Source organism: Mytilus trossulus, chromosome 14 (assembly GCF_036588685.1).
Source record: "Mytilus trossulus isolate FHL-02 chromosome 14, PNRI_Mtr1.1.1.hap1, whole genome shotgun sequence".
In the NCBI taxonomy this organism is placed as follows: domain Eukaryota; kingdom Metazoa; phylum Mollusca; class Bivalvia; order Mytilida; family Mytilidae; genus Mytilus; species Mytilus trossulus.
Genome location: NC_086386.1, coordinates 51,432,385 through 51,450,159, shown reverse-complemented (window position 1 = coordinate 51,450,159; position 17,775 = coordinate 51,432,385). Strand labels below are relative to the sequence as shown.

At 34.0% G+C, this 17,775-nt stretch overlaps 1 long non-coding RNA gene across 1 annotated transcript; it reads right to left on the bottom strand.

The window, feature by feature from the left end:
* Positions 1-489: 489 nt before the first annotated feature.
* Positions 490-13,074, bottom strand: LOC134696824 (uncharacterized). The gene is made up of 3 exons (XR_010103022.1): positions 13,047-13,074; positions 3,773-3,950; positions 490-610 (listed from the first exon to the last, which is right to left on the bottom strand). It is a non-coding gene; the product is annotated as an uncharacterized LOC134696824 (long non-coding RNA).
* Between the last annotated feature and the right edge of the window lie 4,701 nt (positions 13,075-17,775).

Below are 17,775 nucleotides of genomic sequence, written 5' to 3'. Positions count from 1 at the left end.
CACCTCAAAGGGATAGCAAGAGCTTGAATAATCATTAAGACCATCTTGATCAATTATAATACACAAATTTGGGGAAGCAGTAGAATATAATAATAAAATATCTCATGAACGCAAATCAGGAAGTTGTAATGATGGCTTACACTCAAGAATGAACAAAAAGAGATAAAGCACATACTACAATGATTAAACCGATTAATAAAAGCCGAAACGGCATCTAAATCATTTTCTAAAACAAAGAGAATGTTTCTCATGTTTAAAGAAAACCAGTTTACCTTGTCTATATATACTATGCAACACAATACTGTACCTGAATTTAGTATATATCCAGCAGGACATGGTTTGATGTAACACGAACAATCTTCTTCAGATGGAACACAATTATGGATATGTTTAGGTCGTAAAACAAAGGAATATCCTCTGGTATAATCACAACGGCAAGTAGCATCTTTACTCGTCGTTTTGACAGACGCAATCATTTGACCTTTTTCTCTGCATAACGACTTTTGAAATGTGCATTGACTGCTTCCGTTTGTCCAAAATATAAATGGCTGATATCGGTAAGAGGCGCACAATTTCCCATCTAAACCACCACGAAGTACCAGCTTGAATCCTATAATAAAACGCCTTAATTCGCATTTACTCGAATACGTTTTCAATTGTTATCTTTATCTTCTATTTGTACTAGTACTGTTTTGCTGCATGCTTACATTTGGAACTGATGTAAAAATACTGGGACTGACAACTTTAACGTTTGCACACTATATCAATAGTAGGAGATGTGATTTGATTGCCGATACTGTAAATTCAGAAATTATTGCGTGCATTTATTATTGCGATTTTGTCATTTTAGACTTAAATGCGATTTTAATTTTTACGATTTTGAGAAAAATCCTATTAAATTCATATAAAGTATTCCAAAATGCGAGTTTAAATTATTGCGTTTACAACTCAGTCGCATTTTTCGCAATAATAAAAAACCTCGCATTAATTTCTGAATTTACAGTATTCACTTTATTCAAAATGCAGTTGATGTAAGCATTTATAAGCAATAGTACAACCTTCAACAATGAGGAACCAAACGCCGTATAGTCAGACCAACGACATCCACTGAACTAAAGGCTCCTGACTAGGGACAGCCGCATGACAAATATGGCGAGTTTAAACATGATTTAATGCGCACCAGCCCCCACCACACTCCTACTAACCTTGAACAATGGTTTAACAGTACAAAATAAGAAAAAACAAAAACAATGCATAAGGGTGCCGCGTAACGCAATATCTCGCGTACGTTTGATGTTGTCTATGTTTTCAATGTGATAGGCAAACACATATTTAGAGCCATTCCCTGTAAGCATCAAAATATGCTAGAAATGGACCTTCACAGATCTTACATTACTAATATTTGGTACAATTAAAGTGTACTAAGACTCTTTCATTATGGTACCTTAAAACAATCATTGTATTTATGTATTTCCATAGTAAACGACCCCATATTATCTTTTATTTATGTGAATTCTTGAATTCTCAGTTATCAACAATAATATTGTTAAATATTGGTTAAATTTCAGTATATTGAATTTCATTTCTTTGCCTCCCCAATAAATCACATTTTCCTATTTCTTTATTTTTTTATTTGCACTGCAATCCAATGAAAAAAAAATCGTAGTGATAAAAAAAGTCCCAAAAATAAGTTTACAAGTTATGAAATTGTTGATGAATCTAATAAATGTAACTGCAGACTCTATGTTATGTTGACCGGAAGAAAAACGAAGTCCATTCAATACATGGAAAAACAGGAAATATTTTTTTAAATGTCCTTTTAGATGTTAGCTTTAGAAAATAAACAAGCTCCTGTACAAGTTTGATAGAAACCAAGGGATATTTTAAGAAACCACAGAGTGAATGTTATGTTAACTGTCAGAAAAAAACTATAAAGTACATTTATAAGTGAAATATGGATTAACAAGACTTTTTGAACAAAATTTACTTCTGGATACTATCTTAATATGATCATCAACAAGTTGCAGTCCAAGTTCCAGGATAGATTTAAAAATTTATTTAAATTTCAAATATATCGACAGAGTAAATATTTTTGAACGCCGTCGCCGACAATGGGATTGTAGGATCGCTATGTCTAGATTTTGCGACAAAGGCGGAGGCTCGACAAAAATCAGATTAAAACGGATTAATTAATCAGACACTAAGAAGAACAATAATCTAACAGGTTCATACATCTATCACAACACAAAAGATTTAAATTTTAGATATAAAAGATTCATAGTTAATTTCGAAGAGAATGGCAATGCGATAAGTGATAGGAGGATAATATGTCACAAGAAAAAGACCAATTTATTTTTGAAGGCGTAAATAACTATAACAGACTTGTTTATGTTAACACAGTCATGACATCGGTAAAATCTCTTTGTTCTTACTGTGCTATAACCTTGATAATGCACAGCGAATGTGTGCATTAACTACCTCAGATATACTGCACAGTTCAAATCTATTTTTACCTTTTGGTGCGGTTCTTGGATTTTGAAAGGGGCGTTATTCTACAAAATTAAAACAGCGAGACTAAAAGCAATGTTATTAAATTATTATGCTTAAACACGATAATTTGTCCAATCCAAGGGTGAACGACCTATTCGCTCCCCCACCTCACCCCCCTTTTTCCCCGAATCCACCATCTGTCTTTAAATTACGACAAAGTTGAACTTTGTACAATCATCGTAGTTTCAAAATAGAAAAAAGAAAGATCTCTCATTCTTTCTTTTTTTTTTTATCTAAGCTGGGACATAAAATATTTAGAAGGACGAGTCTTAAAAATTAATACAGTAGATAAAAAGAAATGTGTGAGGTTGGGGGAGTAAAATATTAAAAAGAGAAATGTATTTTCTGTTTATCTAACATTTTAAATTTAGGTAATATAACATCTTAGACTTCCTCGGGTCATCTTAAATTCTCTAAGCATTTCATTGAGGGAAAGCAATTAATCCTAACTCAATGACACTTTCAGTTATGATTTGAATGTACACAATTTGTTAAAGTCTTAATCGTAACTTATTAAATAAAAATTTGGAATAAATTGAACTGAAATAAAAAAAAATCTACCATTAAATCGCAATTTCAGAATAAGTCTAAATATAAAAGAAAAGTTAATTTAAAACTTACCAAAGTCGGATTGCCCCCTTTCTTTACCCTACAAAAAAATTTCCTAGCATCCGTGTATTGCGGAAATCGTCCACATTTCTAAAGAGTTCACGTAAACTGATGGCGTCATGTGTTAAAAAAGTTATTGGCCAATCAAATCGGTATATACGATTTAATCTGCACGCTCTTGATGACTCCTACGACGTTCGGGTTAATTAGGGTCACCAGAGCCGTGCAGATTAAATCGTATATACCGACTTGCTTGCACTTGCTTGGTCAATAACTATAACATACACGTATGAACCAATTACAGGTCAGCAGGTATTGCAATAATTACGAGCAAACTCATTGATCATATTCCTTTAGAATTCAAAATAATCTTTTTTTTCCTCGAAATAACATTTTTAAAATTGACGCAAAAGACATTCGCAATATGATAAGTAAATCGTTTGATCATTATACACTAATGTGTCAAAATCCAGCTCCACATCGGCATGTGTATAACGAATGAAATTATGGAAACTATTTGATTTCAGAATGAAATATTGACGGGAAGAAAGAACTTAATTGTACTTTACGAATCGCAGATTCATGGACAAACAAATTGGGGGAAAACTATTACCTGGTCCTTCAAAATCTTGATTTTCTCTACAAAATTCTGTGTACTTGAGTCTGTTTTCATCAAACAAACAATAATACTGTGATGTGGCATTGCAATCATGTAGAGCTTTTACATTCCATTGTGAAGAATGAGGACACTGGATATCATATGATGTGCATAAACATACGTATAAAAGCATCTGAAAACAAATAAATAAATTCATTTCTAAACACTTTATGATATGTTTGTTTGACCGGGTTCTATTTAGTGTTGTTACATCTTAAAAAGCCTAAATCACTTAACAAAGCTAAACCTGGTGCTAGAACCATCATATTGCAGTGAGGTGAGATATTTTGCTCATTGATGAAGTCGTCACTGTGACTTTGAGACGAATAACAGCATTAAAAGAGCTGATTTTGTGTCACGCACTTTTGGGGATTGTTTTTTACACTAGTCATTCAGATTTCAAATCGATTTAAGTCGGGCCAGATCTTACTTCCCCATAAAGGCCAGATCTTATATATTTATAATTACTTCCACATAAAGGCCAGATCTTATATATATATATAAATACTTCCCCATAAAGGCCAGATCTTACTTCCCCAATGCCCGCGTCACACTGTTCCGATTTTTATATACGATGGACACCCGAATGCGAAAATTGTAAGTTCGTACGAAGTTGGTCCCGATCTCGTTAAAATACCAAAAAGTGACCGAAGCAAGTACGATGAATAACGAAGTCTATACGATGGTGCCGAAATTAAATACGATAGCAAAAGATGGACATACGAAGGTTACCCGAAGACGGGTATTTAAGCTTCATATCTCAGCCGAAGCCTACACGATGGATCACGAAGGCTACACGAGGGATTACGATGATGGCGCGATGGCAAGGCATACGATGTCTAAAAGACGTCGTGTACAGCTTAGTAAATACGATGCATTTAAATAATATACCGAAGGCATCACGCGTTTTAAATTGTTTGATCAATATTGAATATATATTATATTATACATTTAATTTCTGGTTTAATCATAAGACGGAAGACCGTGGGCTTGAAGGGTAAAACTTGACGCTGAGTCTCTGCATATAATGCAACCAAAATCAGGGAGAGGAAGAGGAAGAGGGAGGGGTTTGAGTCTAGCAAGAAAGTGCAAGACCAAAAGAAAAATAGATATAGAAGTGGAAAGTTCGGAATCGGATTATAATAGCACAGATAAAAAGAGACAAAGAACTGTCGCCTTGCTTGTTCTCATAGAATCATATGATATGAGCTCCATGTTTTGTGAACGTCTTTCTTAACTGTCGTATTAGACTGACCAGTGCATATCGCGCATGGCACTTTAAATGTATTTTAGCGCGAAAATTAACTTACATTTAGCTGGATTTATTGCCGTCGTAGTTCCATCTTGTCGCCTTCGTACTTTTATTCGATGGCAACACGACGGGATTACGATGTATTCACGAAGTCGTGTTGCCATCGTAAGACCTTCGGGTAGCTTCGTGATTCCTTCGTGTAAACATCGTAATGGCAAAACTGCCCGATGGAAACGATGGAAACACGAATGCAATACGATGTTCAAAGATGCATTCCCGGTGACATTACGATGGTGAGGTTGGTGATACGAACACAATACGAACCCTCAACATCGGACGCACCTTCGGGAATTTTTAAACATGTTTAAACAATTAGAACCCTTCCCGAAGCTGTCCCTCAAGGCTAGAAAAAGTGGCCGATGGTTCTACGATGGTTAAAGATGGCACTACGAATAGCCCGATCTGGATACGATCAGTCCCGATTTTGAAAATTTCCATAATCGTGTTGCCATCGGCGTAAAAATCGGGACAGTGTGACGCGGGCATAAGCAAAACCCGTAACGAACGTGTATTAATTAGGTATCAAGATAGAGATACCAAAGAGCCCGTGTCGTTCACCTGCTTCTTTAACCACTGGTCACTGTTTTGTAAAATTATTTATTAAACGGGAATATTATTATCAAGAGTTAAATGACCATATTTAAGTTTATAGACCGTATCATGCTGATAACTTTTATTTATAAAGTTTCTATTTATCTTTTATAATTTCAGCATAATACGCAAACACCTCCAAATAAGTAATAATTAGTAAAACATTATCAATAAAAGTTCAAATGTCCCAAGCGTTGCACCATTTTTATCTACCAAAGGTCAAGAGCAATACTTCTTATAAACTTTGTTTTGGTTGATATCTAAAGAGAAATGAAGGCTCTAAGGCAAATTCAATTTTGATTTCCATTATTATTTATTCTTCCAATGGGTATTACTCGTTAAAATATTTGATCAGTACTCTTTTCGAAAGTGTCAAAGAGATTGATGACAAAAAAAAACTATGACATAAGTTTCATAAAATTCCATCAAGAATTGAACACACGAGAGCGATAACATTGCAATTTTCCATATACTAAATCAATATTGTCAATGGGAATAACTTCTTTTTTTTTAGAAATTATTGATCGGCACTAATTTTTGAACTCTTCAAGAACAAAGATGACATAAACCATTAATATAAATTTCATGAAACAATTACAGAGTTACCGGTCCTTGCCGGTATTGTCGCAAAACGTTCTTTGAGACATACTTCCGCATGCTTTAACACATTTTTTTCGGTACGTGTGCATTGATATTAACACTGGCTTTTTATTTATATCTATATAGTGGCCACAAGTTTTCTGTTTTGTATTAAATTTATATTAAGATCCATTTTGTTACATCTTGTGATCAATTTTATTTGGCAATCGCCAATGGCAGTCAGCAGGGTTAAAAAACATTAGTTGTTCGACCTGTTAGTCAAATGCGTTTTGTTTAAATATACTTTTTCACTTTTTTGGTCTTTTTGGAAAATGTTGTTTGTGCTGTATTTAGACCCTTCTACAACGAAATTTGTTTTACATGCACACGTATAAAATTTGCGGTTTTTATCCAACGCAATCATAGGTTTGAACGTAGTTTTCAATTCAGACTCGTTTATATATATGTATAAAAATTGCGGTTTTTATCCAACTCAATCATACGTTCAAACTATCTATATATACGAGTCTAAATTGAAAACTACGTTCAAACCTATGATTGCGTTTGATAAAAACCGCAATTTTTTTTAAATATACTTTTTCACTTTTTTGGTCTTTTGGAAAATGTTGTTTGTGCTGTATTTAGACCTTTCTACAACGAAATTTGTTTTACATGCACACGTATAAAAGTTGCGGTTTTTATCCAACGCAATCATAGGTTTGAACGTAGTTTTCAATTTAGACTCGTATATATATATGTATAAAAATTGCGGTTTTTATCCAACGCAATCATACGTTCAAGCTATCTATATATACGAGTCTAAATTGAAAACGTTCAAACCTAAGATTGCGTTGGATAAAAACCGCAATTTTTATACGTGTGCATATACATGTAAAACAAATTTCGTTGTAGAAGGGTCTAAATACAGCACAAACAACATTTTCCAAAAGGCCAAAAAAGTGAAGAAGTGTATTTAAACAAAACGCATTTGACTAACAGGTCGAACAACTGATGTTCTTTAACCCTGCTGACTGCCATTGGCGATTGCAAAATAAAATTGATCACAAGATGTAACAAAATGGATCTTAATATAAACTTAATACTAAACAGAAAACAATTAACTTGTGGCCACGATGTTATGCCACAAACATAAGGTGTTCATATTTTTTGTACACCAGATCCGGATTTCGACAATAAATATCTCTTCAGTGATGATAGGGATCGAAACGGTATTTGGAAGGCCATATAAAATGTACCCTCATTTTTAGATAGACTCTTGAATTTTAAGAGTCAATATAGGATGAACGGATCATATAAACCGGAGGGAAAATTTGATACAAGCCCAAATAAAAAAATATAAACGAGTCTAAATTGAAAACTACGTTCAAACCTGTGATTGCGTTGGATAAAAACCGCAATTTTTATACGTGTGCATGTAAAACAAATTTCGTTGTAGAAGGGTCTAAATACAGCACAAACAACATTTTCTAAAAGACCAAAAAAGTGAAGAAGTATATTTAAACAAAACGCATTTGACTAACAGGTCGAACAACTAATGTTCTTTAACCCTGCTGACTGCCATTGGCGATATACAACTCGTCTAAACATCAATCCAATAATGTTAGATCTGTAAATTTGCTTTCGCAAATTTTATGTTCTTCCCTCGCCGGGATTCGAACCCATGCTACTGAGATATCATGACAACAAATCGCCTGCACTGTAGCCGTCCCGCTAGACCACACTACCACCTGGGCTTCATAAAAATGAAGCTTTCGGTGGCCATGTGTTACCTTTCCACGTCAGTTTTAATCTAGCGTCGTACTACAGTACATGATATATAAATAAGGCATGGAGATGTTATTTTTACAGATCAGCTAAATTATCTATAGTAAAGGATCCTACAAATTAATGTAAGATACAGTCACAGAAAATAATTATATTTATAAGTACGTCTGAGCCAGTGACAACTCTACAACAGATTTATCCATCGGATCACCAGCAGTGATGGTGATACATGGCTGTGTACATTATGTATATACAACTCGTCTAAACATCAACCCAACAATGTTAGATCTGTAAATTTCAGTGGCCATGTGTTACCTTTCCACGTCAGTTTTAATCTAGCGTCGTACTACAGTACATGATATATAAGGCATGGAGATGTTATTTTTACAGATCCAGTTATATATATATATTTCTCTAATTCTTCGTCAATTTATCCCTTTCTGCACCCATTGTATGTGTGGTTCGTTTGATCTCAGTACTTCATTGGTTAAAATCCGATTATGACGTCGAATTTTCTTGCTTTCCTCTGAATTTCCTATTGTAACGGCATGAAAAAAGGCGACCATGCCTGATGACGTCACATAGAAAGAACACATCTTTTTGCAGATCATTCGTAAAGAAGGAATACGTTTGCCTGCATAATGATAGAAAATCATTAGAGAAAACAGATTTCACCACCAAATCTCATGTAATACGATATTTATCCACTCTCGACAGTTAAATTTTAAATATTTAAAACGCTCGGGCAAGCCTCGCGTTTTAAATTTGAAAATTTAACTGTCTGGAGTGGATAAATATCGTATTACACTCAATGCAGTGGTAGAATCTATATAGAAGCCCAGGTGGTTGTGTGTTCTAGCGGGACGGCTACAGTGTATGCGATTTGGTGTAACGATATCTCAGTAGCATGGGTTCGAATCCCGGCGAGGGAAGAACAAAAAAATTTGCGAAAGCAAATTTACAGATCTAACATTGTTGGGTTGATGTTTAGACGAGTTATATATATAAAGTCTAAATAAAGTCTAAAAGGGTACAACATCACCAAAAAAACACAATAAAACGAACAATATGTTAGATATTTCGGATAACAGCACGATGTCAAATGAATCATGTCAATTCTAAGTAAGACTTTTTTAAAATCTTGAAATGTATACAATTTAAGCGAACGCTGGTACAATTTTAAAATGTCCAAACACGGCACAAAGACTACAAAGATATGCCCAAAAAAAAAAAAATATTTACGATGTGAACTGGCACAACTCTAAATTCCCAAGGGTGGTGACAGTTGAGATGTTAAACAAATGCGTGGAAATACAGTCCCAATCAACAGTCCTGACCGATCCAAGCTGGTATAATATTTAAAATATGACAACGGTAGAGCAATTATAACAGAGACTGCGTATTTAAACATCCCAAAAATATAGTAATTTGATGATAAGAAATATGAGTATTAAATTTTTACTAAGGTTAAGTAATAGAACGTGGCTGCGTATTTACACATCCCTGCGAACTGTAATTAAAACTAGTATAATTCAAAAATTCCTGAAAAGTGTAAGAGTCCAGTACGGAATCCGGAGTTACTGCATGACACAAGTAATGGCAGGAAATTAGTGATGGTAGGGAAAATGAGTGACTCTTCTAATGTTTTTTTCATTAATGCCCTCTAGGGAAACTGTCCTGAGCTTTCTTATCCAAACACTTTCCCGAGCAAGTCTGTCGGCCTTTGACCAATCCTCGTTGTGACCTATGATGGTGATGGTAAGTTTTCTTAGATCAGCTTGGGCGTGCCCAGGTGATCTCAAATGACGACTTACGGGGAGGTCTGGCTTGCTGTAGTCACTACGATGACCATTCATGCGTTTGTTGAATGGCTGTTCTGTCTCGCCAACATACTGCATGCCACATCGACACTGAAGAATGTATACAACGTTCTGGATTTTGCAAGTTACATTACAAAATAGTGTGTACACAGACCCAGTGGAGTGGCAAGTAAATGTTTGAGTATTCAGTATTTTTTGGCAAGTCAGACATCGTTTGTTACCACATGACTTGCACCATTCTTTAGTTGAACAGCTTTTATTAGATGAGACGGCAGCTTTTACAAGTATATATACAACTCGTCTAAACATCAACCCAACAATGTTAGATCTGTAAATTTGCTTTCGCAAATTTTTGGTTTTCCCTCGCCGGGATTCGAACCCATGCTACTGTGATATCGTGACACCAAATCGCCTGCACTGCAGCCGTCCCGCTAGACCACACGAACACCTGGGCTCTCAAAAAAAGAGCTTTCGCTGGCCTTGTGTTACCTTTCCACGTCAGTTTTAATCTAGCGGCGTACTACAGTACATGATATATAAGGCATGAAGATGTTATTGTTACAGATCAGCTAAATTATCTATAGTAAAGGATCCTACAAATTAATCTAAGATACAGTCACAGAAAATAATTATATTCATAAGTACGTCTGAGTCAGTGACAACCCTACAACAGATGTATCCATCGGATCGCCATCAATGATGGTGATACATGGCTGTGTACATAATGTATATACAACTCGTCTAAACATCAACCCAACAATATATATATATAATGTCTAAAAATAGCAACAATTAACATTCAATCTATTTAAGCGTGGATCAGTTTGTGAAAATAAACTGATACAGTTACTGAATTAAAATTATATAAATGTCTAAGAATATAACTAAAACACAATAATTCTACTTCTACTTCTACTATTTATGAAATAAGTAATACAATATATTGTATAATGTCTTTATCATATATTTAGAAGTAAATACAGTAGTTTTGAATATTTGATAAATAGCATGGTGTTTAATCAATATCGCGCAACTTTGATGCGCACCCTTTATCATACCATTTATCACACCCTTTACCACACCCTACCCTTTATAGCACCCTTTATCACACCCCTACTCATTTTTTTTTAACTCCGTTTTAATTTATGCAAGCTTCTCCAGAAAAAAATTTCTTCAAAATTTTTTCCTCAAAATTGATCCTAAATGAACGGTCATTCGGACGTGACACAATTTATTAAATGACGTCATTGTTTTGAATGTGACGTCACAAACGTCGAGTTTTCATATTTCTGACACACGAAATGCAACTATAAAAAAAAACTCAATGAAATACCATACAAAACACACAAAAAATACAATAAACAAAATATGTTTAAAACAACAGCACGCAAAATGTAAGGTAACCCAGGTGCTTCGGATGAGTAATTGAGCAGTTCTTTTAAAGCTTTTGAAACAAGACAAAAGTAGAACTGAAGGTAACCCAGGTGCTAGGGATAAGAAAGCAGTTCATATATACTCCCCCCGAGATACCAATATCAGCCAGAGGGCCATGTTCATGTTATATCAATTGAATAAATAAGTATAAAATTAATGTTGTACCTGAAGAAGGAAAAAAAATCCAGTTTTGATCAATTTACTCTTCATTTTTTTTGTATTACCACACAACTATCTCATTGCTTTTTCAATCCATACGTTGAAATGACAATAAAATATGATTTACATCCCGTATACTACATGTACCCACGTAAACACTTGGCCCGAGAACACATGCATGTCGTACTGAATTTTTTTAGACAATGAATGCTTAATTTCGGTTTGGTTTAGTTAAGTGATATGCATATGTGACGTCTAAGGGATTGACCCTGTTTGCCAGTCAAATCTTTTTGAAATGACGAACAGAAATAAACATGGTTTAGGAGTGGGAATCTCGATCGTTCTCAAACAAGAGGGGTGTGTTGACCTCAGGGACTCCCCATATATATTTCATTTGATTTGTTATAATGTCCCATACATGAATATGTAAGGTTTAGGGATGGGGATCTCGACCGTTTACAAGTTCTCAAACAGGAGGAAGTGGGGTGACCCCAGGGTCTCCCCATATATTTCATTTGGTTTGTTAAATTGTCCTTTAAATGAATAAATATGGTTTAGGGGTGGGGATCTTGACCGTTTACAAGTTCACAAACAGGAGGGTGGTGTGACCCCAGGGACTCCCTATATTATTTTGATTTGTTTTATTGTCCCATACATGAATGTATATGGTTAAGGGGTCGGGATCTTGGACATTTCCAAGTTCTCAAACAGGAGGATGTTGGTATACTCCAGGGACTCCCATATATTTCATTTGATTTGTTATATTGTACCATACATGAATGTATATTGTTTAGGGTTGGGGATTGCAACCGTTTACAAGATAAAAGCACATTTTCAAATTAAATAGGGTTGGGATGACCCCAATTATGGGACTCACCTTAAACTTTATTTGATTTGTTTTATTGTCTTGTACTTATTTCTGAAGACCGTCTATCACTTTCTGTTTTCGAGAATTAGTCATTTGAAAGTTTATAAAAATAACACCTGATAGACTTAACAGTAAACCCATCCCTTCGTTAGGCCCCTCAAAATACGTACTCCTAAATAGACCCCAATGCACAAACAAAAGATTGATGGCTCTGCTAAACATGTAAGTCTAACATTTTATGAAACCCTAATTAGATCTGACAAGCAGTACGAGTTGTGTTCTTAGACGGTTAGAGTGGATTTGTTCCGACTTGTCTCGGGGACGAGTTGTCCACATCACTTTTAAGAGCTATCTTTGTACATGATATATATCAATTGAAAAATTCGTGAGATTACAAAAGGTAACACCCGGCCACCGAAAGCTTTATTTTTTGTGAAGCCAATGTCGTCGAGTGGTCTAGCGCGCCGGATGCAGTGCAGGCGATTTGGTGTCACGATATCTCAGTTGCTTGAGTTCGAATCCCGGCGAGGGAAGAACAAAATAATTGCGAAAGCAAATTTACAGATCTAACATTGCTGGGTTGATGTTCATACTAGTTATATATATATATATATATATATATATATACATGTACATTGTATACTATATAAACAATAATTTTCATATCGTTATTTTACTCACCATTTGCCAGATGCAGTTCTTCACGGACGACATTTTCAATGCAACTGAAATGACATATATCAGTAATTTTTAGTGAAAAAAAGATTCTAGAAAATGTTGAAACAGTCATTTTAGGGAAATCAAATACCGTTAAACAAATCTTAAATATGGAAGATTTTGCCAAAGATCACACAATATATATTAAAAGTTTAAGTGTTACATGAACTTGTTATTAAAGTAAACAAGGACATTATTGATAATGTCGGACGAGCGATGACGCGCAAGTAGCGCTAGAATTAAAATACATAATAAGGCAAACTCTCACATTTGATTTTAAAAAAGTATAACCTTATAAAACATTTATCCAAATTGTAATAAAATGATCCGCATGGCGCAGCTTGATACGATCGCAGAGGTCGAACTCTGAACAATTGGGGCCAGTATGGACACAACATTCAATTACAAGCTTGATACATCTCTGAATTTAGATTGTAATTAAATAAATATTTGACATGTCTTGCATAGGTTTCTGACACAGAATGAATGTGGTCTAATGAACTTAAAATATTTTTTTAATCTATTATAGTTCAATATCCAAAATCTAAATACATGGATTGATTAAGCATATCAAAGAATCCCAGGAATTCAAGATTTGATGAAATCAAACAAAGTTTAACTTTGGACCCTTTTGACCTCCATGTGGACTACTTTGACAACGGGGCCCAGAAATCAAAAAATCTAAATACGTGGTTATATGTGGCATATCAAAGAACCCCATATATTCAGTTTTTGTTGAAATCAAAGTAAGTTTAATTTTGGACCCCAATTTTGAACAACTTGAAAACTGGGCCCATTATCAAAACTCTAATTACAATTTGTCATGTTTAGATTCACCATATCAATGAACCCCAAAAATCACATTCTTTTGTTAAAGTCAAACTATAATACCAAGTTTAGTGTTGGACCTTTTGGACTTTAATGGAAACCAATTTGAAAAAAAGGGCCAAAAATTAAAAATATAAATACAAGTTAGATTCGGCAAATCAAAGAACCTTACAATTCAATTTTTGATGAAATCAAACAAAGTTTAATTTGGACCCTTTGAACCTCATGTTGACTAATTTTAAAACAGGGACCAAATAACTTAAACTTAATACACGGTTATATTCAGCATATCAAAGAACCCCAAGAATTCAAGAATAAAACCTCATTAAAATTGGTCAAGGAGTAAGCAATTTATACAAAGTATAAGAAAAGTATTGTTTATTGCCCCTTTTTAGCCCATAATTCTTAACAGTATTGGTCATAAGCCCCAAAATCAATCCCAACCTTCCTTTTTTGGTATGGAACCTGGTGGTACAATTTCAGAAAGATCCATACACTTACACACAAGTAATCATGGTCTGGAAACTAGAAAAATGCATATTTTGACCCCGTTTGACCCCCTTGTTCCTGAACTATTAAACCATAACCCTCAACCCTAACCTTCATTTTGTGGTTTCAAACCTTGTGTTTAACTTTCATATAGATCCATTTACTAAAACTAAAGTCGTATAAAAACGGTATGGGCTCGATACATGTAATATGTAGTTTCGTTTCGTGTGTAATTAACTATCGAGTGGATACCGAAGACCTCCGATGGTCTTATAAGCGATATAAATAGGAAGACTACAATTGCTATCATGTCTATTGGATTTGTCTATGTCTGTTTAATTTCATATTATAAATATATTATGTTAATCATCGTTTTATTTGAATAATAATGATTTTTGTGGATTGAATCAGTCAATCAAATGATTTACCTTTATCTCACTTTCAATGTTGACATTCTTAATCTTGAAATAACCGAAATCGCACATCTCATGCGTTAACCATCTGGAATTGAAGATGTTTAACTAAAGTTTACATGAATACGGATTCGATGAGGTCAAATTATTTACTTACAAGTGAATAATTTAGAATCATTGTTTCTTAGCTTAATTTGATAAAATTGATCCATACTGGCTGCTTAAAGCGGATTAATAGTTCACAATATCACTTTCATTAATGATTGAATTCATACATTTAGATTTGTTATATATCTCGTAGATAGTGACCCTTTAACATGTTTAAACATAATTGGTCGATAGTTCAATGGCTGCGCTCAGAGAAGTTGTATGGTTAAACAAATTAATGATGATCAGGAAAATATCAAAATTGCATGACATATGAGAGGCTATCAGAGTGACAGCAAACAGGATTTATCTGCAGAAGTGGGAACCCTGAACAGTTGGGCAAGTATGGACACAACATGTAAGCTTTAAACAGCACCGAATTAGGATTGTGATTAAATATTTAAACAATTGGACAGAGAAAATCATTGATAGACTAATTAAAATCCATAATAAACCATTTCCGTTCAAAAGGGAAATAACTATAAACAGTTATACTACACAATACACTTATACAATATGACAATTAATTCATTCGTAAACATGGACGTTATGGACCTATTTCCTGTTTCTAATTCGAAATTGTTCTCTTTAATATATTCATTTCATATTTGATATTTTTCTGATTATCATAAATTTGTTGAACCATACAACTTCTCTGCACGCAACCATTGAACCATATCATCAAACTCGAAACTTAGAAAATAAATCTCATATTAATTTCACTTATTATTTAAAAAAAACTCGGTTTGAACTGTTGTCAATTAAACTGAATGTTCACATTTTGTCCCGTGAAGGATTTAAGACTGTGTGGTGCTTCTCATAATCGTTTGGTTAGTTTTGTAGTTGGAAGTAAATTTGGGTTACTGTATCATTTTTTTTTATAACTTTGCCACATATCGGGAGATAGCTCAGATAAAGTATTTTTTTACAATAGAAAGTGTTGTGAATTTATCTATTTTAGCAAGTAGCAAGTAAACAAGTTCGCCGGTAACACCATATTCGGCTCACCCGTCCCAAAAGAGCCAAGTGAGTTTTTCTTATCACTTTGCGTCCGTCGTCCGTCGTTGTAGTCCGTTAACTTTTACAAAAATCTTCTCCTCTGAAACTACTGGTCATTTTGAAACCAAACTTGGCCTAAATCTTTCTTATGGTACATGTATCTAGATATTAAAATGTATCCGATGAACCCGCTCATCAACCAAAATGGCCGACATGGCTAAAAAAAAACATGGAGGTAAATTGCATTTTTTGCCTTATAGCTCCGAAACTAAAGCATTCATAGCAAATCTGACAAGCGTCAAAATTGTTTAACATGTCAATATCTATTTCCCCGAAATTTTCAAACGCAACAGACAACCGGTTATTGGGTTGTTGCCCCTGAATTGGTTATTTAAGGACATTTTGCAGTTTTTGGTTGTTATATTTAATATTATTATAAATAGAGATAAACTGTAAACAGCAATAATATTTAATGTTCAGCAAAGTAAGATCTACAAATTTTGAAGATTTTGGTTATCATATTGAATATTATTCATTGTTATTAGACAAAACGAAATTAACTGTGAACAACGGCAAAATTGTTCAGCAAAGTTAGATCTACAAATATATGAAATAAGTCAACATGATCAAAAAGGTCCATTGAGTAATTACCATTTGAATTCAATTTTTCGTATATTTTTATAAGTTTTTACAAAAGTAACCAATTTTTGGTAATAATCTTAAATAATATAATAGATAGAGAACTGTAAACAGCAAAACGTAAGAGCAATGTAATACACAAATGTATCTATAATAATAAGTCAACATAACTAAATGGATAATTGACCCCTATAGAAGTTATTTCCCTAATAGTAATTGTTTTACATTTTTTTTTGTAAATTTTTGTAATCTTTTACAAAAATATTCTCCTCTGAATATACTGAGACAAATTAAAACAGACTTGGCCAAACTCATCATCAAGGTATATAGTTACAGAATGATTCCGCCAACCAACCAACATGGCTGACATGGCTAAAAAAATAACATAGGGGTAAAATGCAAGTGTTGTCTATTATTTTTTAACGTTATTAATAGAGAAAATCTGTAAGCAACATATGTAACTATGTTCAGTATAATGAGCTCTACCAATTGTCAATATGTCAAAACTGTTAGACAAATACTAATAGCAGTTATGGCCCATAAATGACAAATTTTCGATTTTTGCCTATATTATCATGATAACTATGACATGTATGACATTTAGAGAGACACATTTTGTTTCTGTTATGCCTCAAATGGTTTAGATTATAATAGAAAATAAACACTTTAAATCACTAAATTAATCAGCAAGGCAATATATCAATAAGTCAAGCTTAAGGAAACTAGGAGATCACTAACACAAGATCAACAAAAAAAGAGATGTTTGTGATGAGGTTTATTCTCCTCTACAATGTTCATGATGTTGTAGCTGAGTGTTCTTCATGATTTATATATGCCCATGGACCAAAGTTGACGGTGACACAGCCTCTAGTTTCTTATCAGACAGCATGTTGTAAGAGCCTCTCTCACAGTCTCATCTGTTGTCTTAAAATTCTATAGTGTTGTATTCTGAGGGGGCAATACCTTTTTGATTCTTTTTGTGTTAGCCTGGTATGGCCTTTTCCAAGGTGTTGTTAACTGTTATCTGAGGTCAATTTAAGCTGTTAACTGTTTTCAACCCTGTTTGTTAACTGTTTTCAGCATTTTTACATATATAATATACAAAACCTGACAATTTTGAACACAACATGTAGCGTGAAAAAGTCCAGTGACCAATACTTTTCCTATGTTTTGGAAAA